Source organism: Oncorhynchus masou, unplaced genomic scaffold, assembly GCF_036934945.1.
Source record: "Oncorhynchus masou masou isolate Uvic2021 unplaced genomic scaffold, UVic_Omas_1.1 unplaced_scaffold_1269, whole genome shotgun sequence".
Taxonomy (NCBI): domain Eukaryota; kingdom Metazoa; phylum Chordata; class Actinopteri; order Salmoniformes; family Salmonidae; genus Oncorhynchus; species Oncorhynchus masou.
In genome coordinates, this window is record NW_027002521.1 from 153,368 (window position 1) to 163,297 (window position 9,930).

A 9,930-nucleotide genomic window follows, 5' to 3' on the forward strand; every position below is an offset into this window, starting at 1 on the left:
CATTAGGACTGTAGTCTTGTGGTGTGCGTGGATGACGGCTTCGTGATTTATTTCTGGTATTGAACTTATTACATTTCGTCTTAAATTTGATAGTTTATTTACATATTAGTGTACCTGAGGATTGATGCGAAATGTTGTTTGACTTGTTTGGATGATGTTTACTGGTAACTTTTGGGATTTCTGTGTCTGCATGTTGAACGGGTGGATTACTGAATCAAACGTGCTAACTAAACTGACTTTTTTGGGATATAAAGAAGGACTTTATCGAACAAAACAACCATTTGTTGTGTAGATGGGACCCTTGGGATTGCAAACAGAGGAAGATCTTCAAAGGTAAGTGATTCATTTGATCGCTATTTCTGATTTGTGTGACTCCTCTGCTGGTTTGAAATATGTTTTTAATGCTGGGGTATGCAGGGCACTGTCCTCAGATAATCGCATGTTATGCTTTCACCGTAAAGCCTTTTTCTGACAACGTGTATGTATGAACAAGAAGCTAAGCTTTTAAACGATGTAAATGGCTTGTATTTTCATGAATGTTTAATATTACGATTTTTGTATTTTGAATTTCGCGCTCTAAAATGTCACCAGATGTTGTCGAGGTGGGTTGCTTGCGTCCCACCCAGCCCAAAGAGGTAAAGGGGAATTACACAAAACAAATCGAAATGTGTTCGTTTTCTTCCAGACCCCTTTAAAAAAGGTCTTCAGATGTGATTTAAGCATCGACATCCAATTCTGTTGTTTCTCTATAAACAATTGTAATTTTGAGAGTGAAAATATACAAAAATATATACAAATCTAACGGAACATAATTTGGGAAAACATAAAACAAAAATTGGGTAACAAATCTCAGATTTTATAGAGCCCCATTTAGAGTTGTTAATTAACCGTTATTTTACAAGGTATATCGACAGAAAACATTGTGCACTACTGTCTCTTGTACACTAAGGACCTAGGGAAGAGTTGCAGAGGAAGAGAAGAATGTGACTATTTGAAAGCTAGAGAAAATTACTTTTTTGACTAGCTCTCATGCTAGAAAAGGTTAGAGACCACTGAGCTAGAAGGTACTAGTACAAGGAACAAACATCTATGCGTGAAGCTGGCTGAGAATATTGGTGCAGTGAGCAATCAAACACTATATATTGCAAGACTATTGGACAATTGGACTCCATTGGTCCATTGGTCAGGACCTCATCATTAGGCGCCGTCGAGTGACTCACCTCTGATTATGGACAGCTTGGCGTTAACGTTGACCTCACCCTCGCTATTTTCCGCCACGCACTCGTAGATGTTCTCGTCCCGCGCGCTCGTAGAGCTGGATCCGAAGGACGGGCGCCGGCACCCTCATCGAACTCTATAGTCTGTGTCAGAGAGAAAGGGCAACGTTATAGTGATCTGTTTTTGAGTTAAAGACAACCTAACTATTCTTCTAGGAGCGAGACTCCTCAACTAGCCCTAGGGGCACCTTCATTTCACATACTGTATACCATTTTATTCACTGCAAAGCTTCAGAATATGAGCCGGGACATCGCTATGCTAGTCCAGTGGCCAAGTCTTCAGAAAAGGTCACCATGGAATAAGGTTAGTTTTGAAGTTTAATGTTTTCAGAATGTTTAAAGCCATCCATTAGGATTATTATGATTCGAAATAAGTACCTTTGCAAAGCATAAACCCTCATTCTCAGCAATGTCAACTAATAATCATAACATAACTGTCAGTGTGCTCATATTGTACTCATAGATCACGCTATACATGTGATTTTACATGTGATTTCCATAATATATAACAAAGAGAACACACGTATGGATAGATGCGGGTGACCAAGTGAAGTGGTGTGAGGAGGTTCAGCGTCGAGTCATGATGAATCTCAAGGCTACAGCGCTAATGAGGAAACAGCACCGTGACTGAGTCCAGATCAATATCAAAGCAAAAGCTGCTGGAGGGGAAATGCAACGATTTCGAACCTTCACAAAATGACTTTTTAAAAGCAAGGAAATAGTAATCATTGGATCCACAGTTCAATCGTTTTTTCTCAGTCTTAGCGGAAGAGAATGCAACACAGTTTGGGATTGGACTGTCCTGTACTGAAATTGCACTGTCCTGTACTTGTCCTGTCCTGGACTTGTCCTGTACTGGGCTTGTCCTGTACTTGTCCTGTGCTTTCCTGTACTTGTCCTGTTCTTTCCTGTACTTGTCCTGTTCTTTCCTGTACTTGTCCTGTACTTGTCCTGTTCTTTCCTGTACTTGTCCTGTACTGTCCTGTACTGTCCTGTACTTGTCCTGTACTGTCCTGTACTGCTCTGTATTTGTCCTATACTGTACGTGTCCTGTCCTGTACTTGTCATCTCAGGGAGGTTGTCCTGTACCTGTCTTGTCTGGACTTGTCCTGTTCTGTACTTGTCCAGTTCTTCCTTGTCCTGTACTCTCCTCTATGTATATTGTAATGTACTTGTCCTGGACATGTACTGGCCTTGTCCTGTACTGTCCTGTACTGCTCTGTATTTGTCCTATACTGTACTTGTCCTGTACTGTACTTGTCCTGTACTGCCCTGTATTTGACTTGTACTGTACTTGTCCTGTACTTGTCCTGTCCTGTACTTGTTCTTTACTGTCCTGTACTTGTCCTGTACTGTCCTGTCCTGTACTTGTCCTGTCTTGTATTTGTCCTGCACTGTCCTGTAATGTCCCCGAGTTGTCCTGTATAGATCTGTCCTGTATTTGTCATCTCAAGGAACTTGTCCTGTACCTGTTTTGTTCTGTACTTGACCTGTTCTGTACCTGTCCTGTCCTCTGTACTTGTCCTGTACTTGTCCTGTACTGCTCTGTACTTGTCCTGTACGGCTCTGTACTTGTCCTGTACTTGTCCTGTACGGCTCTGTACTTGTCCCTGTACTTGTCCTGTACGGCTCTGTACTTGTCCCTGTACTTGTCCTGTACTTGTCCCTGTACTTGTCTGTACTCTGTACTTGTCCCTGTACTTGTCCTGTACGGCTCTGTACTTGTCCCTGTACTTGTCCTGTACGGCTCTGTACTTGTCCCTGTACTTGTCCCTCTGTACTTGTCCCTGTACTTGTCCTGCTCTGTACTTGTCCCTGTACTTGTCCTGTACTCTGTGTCCTGTACTGTATGGTACTGTCCTATCCTGTACTTGTACTGTACTGTCTTGTGTTTGTCCTGCACTGTCATGTATTGGCCTGTATTTGTCATCTCAAGGAACTTGTCCTGCACTGGTCTTGTTCTGCACTGGTCCTGTTCTGTACTGGCCTTGTCCTGTACTGTACTGGCCTTGTCCTGTCCTGTATTTGTCCTTTACTGGCCTTGTCCTGTCCTGTACTGGCCTTGTCCTGTACTGGCCTTGTTCTGCACTTGTCCTGTACTGGCCTTGTTCTGCACTTGTCCTGTACTGGCCTTGTTCTGTACTGGCCTTGTCCTGTACTGTACTGGCCTTGTCCTGTACTGGCCTTGTTCTGAACTTGTCCTGTACTGGCCTTGTTCTGTACTTGTCCTGTACCGCACTTGTTCTCCACTTGTCCTGTATTTGTCCTGTACTGGCCTTGTCCTGTACTGTACTGTCCTTGTCCTGTATTTGTCCTGTACTGGCCTTGTCCTGTCCTGTACTGTCCTTGTCCTGTCCTGTCCTGGCCTTGTCCTGTCCTGTCCTGGCCTTGTCCTGTACTGTCCTTGTCCTGTATTTGTCCTGTACTGGCCTTGTCCTGTCCTGTACTGTCCTTGTCCAGTCCTGTCCTGTCCTGGCCTTGTCCTGTACTGGCCTTGTCCTGTCCTGTACTGGCCTTGTCCTGTCCTGTCCTTGTCCTGTCCTTTATTTGTCCTGTACTGGCCTTGTCCTGCCAAACCCTCCACTAACCCGGACAACTCTGGGCCAATTGTGCAATGCCCTATGGGATTTCCCGATCACGGCCGGTTGTGATACAGCCCAGGATTGAACCAGAGTCTGCAGTGTGTGTGTCAATGTGTATTTGTCCTGTACTGTTCTGTACTTGTCCTGTACTCTCCTGTATTTGTCCTGTACATGCCTGTCCTGTACTTGTCATGTACTTGGGTTCCATCTTCTTCTTCTCTTATTAATACTCAGGTACCATCTTCTTCCCTCCTTCTAAGTACGCTGGCAGCGTTGTTAACGTGATAGTGTGTTAGCACAAGAGTGTGTATGTGTGTGTTAGCGAGTCTGTGTGTGTGCGCTGTCGATGTGAGGAATGTGTTAATTAAGGAAACCCTGAGAATCAATCATGACTTTAGACACACCATCTGGGCTCACACAGAGACACACAACAAACAAACATCATAAATAAGGCACAGCGGGCGCAGGGGGAAAGTAGCACGCCACTACTAGAACCGAACGTAAAACAAACGTCAAATTCAGCTAGTTATTCAAGTGGAAAAGGACAAGTAGATTACATTAAGCACTGTGCCATGTCATGTCACTAAACATGGTGGTTTCTTGTAATTGATGCCTGGTTAAATTAAAACCACGGTCTGTCGTGATGTAGTTTGCGTACAAGTAAATGATCTACCAGAAGTGATATATCCATGTCACACCCTGACCATAGTTTGCTTTTGTATGTTTATATGTTTTGTTTGGTCAGGGTGTGATCTGAGTGGGCATTCTATGTTGTGTGTCTAGTTTGTCTGTTTCTGTGTTTCACCTCAAAGGCAGGTGTTAGTCATTGTCTCTGATTGGGAACCATACTTAGGTAGCCTGTTTGGTGTTGGGTTTTGTGGGTGATTTTCCTTTTGTCCTTATGTCTGTTGTGTGCTGGTTTGCACCAGTATTAGGCTGTTTCGGTTTTCTTGTTACGTTTGTTTGTTTTGTATTTGATTCGTGTTTACTTCAGTTTTATTAAACATGGATCGTAATAGACATGCCGCATTTTGGTCCGACTCTTTTCACCTACAGAAACCGTGACATTAGCAATGCCAGGGTTGTGGGTTCGATTCCTGTTGGGGCCACATATACAATATGTAAGTTGTAAGTTGCTTTGGATAAATGTGTCTGCTAAATTGTATTTATTATGTATATTATATTCAGATGTATTATTCCATACTACATCCACAACAGTAGGGAGCAGTGTAGGGTTACAAGGTTACACTGTCTCACCTCAATGCGCTGGGAGTTGACTTTTCTTCCCCTCTTGTTCCAGCTCACCCGGGCTTAGGGTCTCCTGTTGCCTGGCACACGAATGAGACCACACCCCCAGATACGCCAATCTGGTCTACGGGAACTTTAGTGAATCTTGGTGGTGCTGGAACGAGTGAGAGAGGAGAGACATTAGAACAGACTAAAGAAACCAAAGTGACGCAACAGTACCAGTGGATTTAACCCAATTTAGCCCAGTTGTAGCTGCAAATTAAGGTAATTACATTTAGAAAAGTTGATGTGCATACACAAACAAACAGACACGCGCACACACACCAAAAACACACACACACCAACAAAACACACACACACACAAACACACAAACCAAAAACACACACCAAAATGGCGGTGTGAGAAGAAGGCAGCTGTTTTACATGACCCCAACCGATTGTTTTTTTAAATTTTTTTATCACTTATTTTTTTACTAATTTTGTACATAATGTTTGCCGCTACCATGTCATATGACCGAAAAGAACTTCTGAACATCTGGGATTACTCACCATGGACTGGAAAAATATTTTTTCCATTAACGGGTCTGACAAGCTTCCTCGAGAACAGGCCCAGATCCCTGTGATTTGCGTGAAAACAGGAGTGAAAAAGGGGCCGGAGGGCAGGCTGCCTTCTGAGAATTTGTAGGCGGTCAAATAAACCCCAACTACCTTCCATTCTGCTAGCAAACGTGCAATCTTTGGACAATAAAATAGACGACCTACACGGAAGATTAAACTACCAATGGGACATTCAAAACTGTAACATCTTATGAGTCGTGACTAAACAACGACAACATCAACATACAGCTAGCTGGTTACACGCTGCACCGGGGATAGAACACCGTTGTTTGGTAAGACAAGGAGCAGCGGACTATGTATTTTTTGTAAATAACAGCTAGTGCACGATATCTAAGGTTATTGCTGAGGCTGAGGAAGAGTATCTCATGATTAACTGTAGACCAAACTATCTACCTAGAGTTTTCATCTGTATTCTTCGTAGCTGTTTTTACACACCACCACAGTCAGAGGCTGGCACTAAAACACTATTGAATGAGATGCATTCCGCCATAAGCAAACAAGAAAACTTTCACCCAGAGGCGGTGCTCTTAGTAGCCTGGGACTTTAATGCATGGAAACTTCAATCCATTTGACCAAATTTCTATCAGCATGTTAAATGTGCAACCACAGGAAAAAAGAACTCTGGGCCACCTTTACTCAACACACAGAGATGCATACAAAGCTCTCCTTCGCCCTCCATTTGGCAAATCTGACCATAATTCAGTCAGTGAGTAGATCAATAAAAAAGTGGTCAGATGAGCAGATGCTAAGCTACAGGACTGTTTTACTAGCACAGATTGGAATATGTTCCGTGTTTCCTCCAACAGCATTGAGGAGTAAACCACATCAGTTATTGGCTTCATCAACAAGTGCATCGATGACATCATCCTAACAGTGACCATACGTACATACCGCAACCAGAAGCCATAGATTTCAGGCAACATCAGCACTGAGCTAGAGGGTAGAGCTGCCCAGGTTGGACTTTACCTGGACGCTTATAAGAGATCCCGCCATGCCCGCCTCGACAAACCATCAAACAGGCAAGCGTCAATACAGGATTAAGATCGAATCATAGTACACCGGCTCTGACGCTCGTAGGATGTGACAGGGTTTGCAAACTATTACAGACTTCAAAGGGAAGCACAGCCAAGAGCTGCCCAGTGACACAAGCCTACTAGATGAGCTAAACTACTTCTATGCTCGCTTCAGGCAAATAACACTGAAACATGCATGAGAGCACCAGCTGATCCGGAAGACTGTGTCATCACGCTCTCCACAGCCGATGTGAGTAAGACCTTTAAACAGGTCAATATTCACAAGAGCCGCAGGGCCAGACGGATTACCAGGATGTTTACTCTGAGCATGTGCTGAAACCAACTAGCAAGTGTCTTCACTGACATTTTCAACCTCCACCTGTCCGAGTCTGTAATACCAACATGTTTTAAGCAGACTACCATAGTCCCTGTGCCCAAAAACACCAATGTAACCTGCCTAAATGACTACTGACCCATAGAACTCAGGTCTGTAGCCATGACGTGCCATGCAAGGCTGGTCATGGCTCACATCAACACCATCAGTCCCAGAAACCCTAGACCCACTTGGTGCATTTCCACCCCAACAGATCCACAGAAGATGTAATCGCTATTGCACTCAACACTGCCCTTTCCCACCTGGACAAAAGGAACCTCTATCTGAGAATGCTATTCATTGCTACAGTTTGCGTTCAACACCATAGTGCCCTCAAAGCTTATCGATAAGCTAAGACCCTGGGACTAAACACCTCCCTCTGCAACTGGATCCTGGACTTCCTGACAGTCTGCCCCCATTGGTAGGGTTAGGTAACAACACATCTGCCACACTGATCCTCAACACAGGGTCCCTGCTGGTGCGTGCTCAGTCCCCTCCCTGCACTTCCTGTTCACTCATGACTGCATGGCCAGGCACGACTCCAGCACCATCATTAAGTTTTGTCGATGAAACAACAGTGTTAGGCCTGATCACCAAGAACGAAGAGCTCAGCCACAGGGAGGAGGTCAGAGACCTGGCCGTGTGGTGCCAGGACAACAACCTCTCCCTGAATGTGATATAGACAAAGGAGATGATTGTGGACTACAGGAAAAAGAGGGCCGAGCACGCCCCCATTCTCATCGACGGCTGCAGTGGAGCAGGTTGAGAGCTTCAAGTTCCTTGATGTCCACATTAATAACAAACTAACATAGTCCAAACACACCAAGACAGTTGTGAAGAGGACACGACAAACCTATTCCCCCTCAGGGAGACTGAAAAGATTTGGCATGGGTCCTCGCTCTGCCATCCAGTACCTCTATATCAGGATGTGTCAGAGGAAGGCCCTAAAATTGTCAAAGACTCCAGAAACCCTAGTCATAGACTGTTCTCTCTGCTACCGCACGATAAGTGGTATCGGAGCACCAAGTCTAGGTCAAGAGGCCTCTAAACAGTTTCAAGCCCCAAGCCATAAGACTCCCTGAACATCTAATCAAATGGCTACAGACTATTTGCATTGACCCCCACCTTTTACACTGGGCCGCACATTGACTCTTAAATCAGTACACCTGTATATAGTCTCGATATTGTTATTTTACTGCTGCTCTTTAATTACTTGTTACTTTTATTTGTTATTCTTATCTGTATTTTTAAAGTGCATTGTTGGTTAGGGGCTCGTAAATAACCATTTCACTCTAAGGTCTATACCAGTTTGTATTAGGCGCATGTGACTAATAAAATTAGATTTTATTTTATTTGAAAACACACACACAAAAAACACACACAAATCACACCAAAACACACACACCAAACACAAACACACCCCAAAAAAACACACACACACACACACACACACACACACACACACACACACACACACACACACACACACACACACACACACACACACCAAAACAGACAGACACACACACACCCAAACACACACTCAACAAAATACACACACACAAACATTACACGCACCAACACACACCAAAACACACACACCAAAACACACACACTCACTTTCATTGTATGAGAAGGCAGTGAGACATGAACTGACTTCTCACCTACAGCAAGGATTTGGACGGCTGTGGGACACTGCACCCTGACACACTAATACCTGACAACCTAATACCCTAACACTCTGACACGCTGACGCCCTGACGACTCCAACACGCTGACGCCCTGAAACGCTGACAACATAACAACTTAACAACCTAACACCTGACGACCTAACACCCTGACACCTGACACGCTGACAACCTAACACACTGACACCTGACACCCTGCCGACCTAACACGCTGACGCCTGAAACGCTGACAACATAACACCCTAACAACCTAACACCTGGCGACCTAACACCTGACACCTGACATGCTGACGACCCAACACCCTGACACCTGGACACCCTGACGACCTGCACGCATTGACGCCTGGAAACGCTGACAACATAACACCCTAACAACCTGACACGCTGACGACCTAACACCCTGACACCTGACACCCTGGACGACCTAACACTGCTGACGACCTGGCATGGTGACAAGCTGACGCTTTGACAAGCTAACTCTGCCTCTGACACCCTGATGTCCTGACACGCTAACACCCTGATCCCCTGACACCCTGACATGCTGACACCCTGATCCCCTGACACCCTCCCCTGACACCCTGAAACCAACATGAATCATTTAATGGAGCAATGAATAATAAAGCACCAAGGGAATTGCGGAGGCTGACGGGGCTGCGGAGGCCGACAGATCTGTAAAGACTAACGGAGCTGTGAAGGCTGACGGATCTGTGAGGCTGACGGATCTGTGAAGGCTAACGGAACTGGGAGGCTGACGGATCTGTGAAGGCTAACGGGAACTGTGGGAGGCTGACAGGGGCTGCGGAGGCTGACGGGATCTATGGAGGCTGACATGAGCTCTACAGAGATTTGTTCTGCATTACAACTATACGTAACACTGTTCTGAAGTTTTCATTTTTTTAACAGAACATCCTTGCCTTGACTGAAGAATATCAAGTCAAATCGATAATACCATGTTCACACATGAATATAAACATCGTTTGACTTGTTTCTATGAACTTTACGGATACAATTTGGATTTTTTGTCTGTCTGTTTTGACTGCGTTTGAGCCTGTGGATTACTGAAGAAAACGCGCAAACAAAATCGAGGTTTTGAATATAGAGAGACTTTATCGAACAAAAGGAACATTTATT

At 44.6% G+C, this 9,930-nt stretch overlaps 1 pseudogene; it reads right to left on the reverse strand.

The window, feature by feature from the left end:
* Positions 1 to 944: 944 nt before the first annotated feature.
* LOC135530136 (receptor-type tyrosine-protein phosphatase S-like) lies at positions 945 to 9,630 on the reverse strand (annotated as a pseudogene).
* Between the last annotated feature and the right edge of the window lie 300 nt (positions 9,631 to 9,930).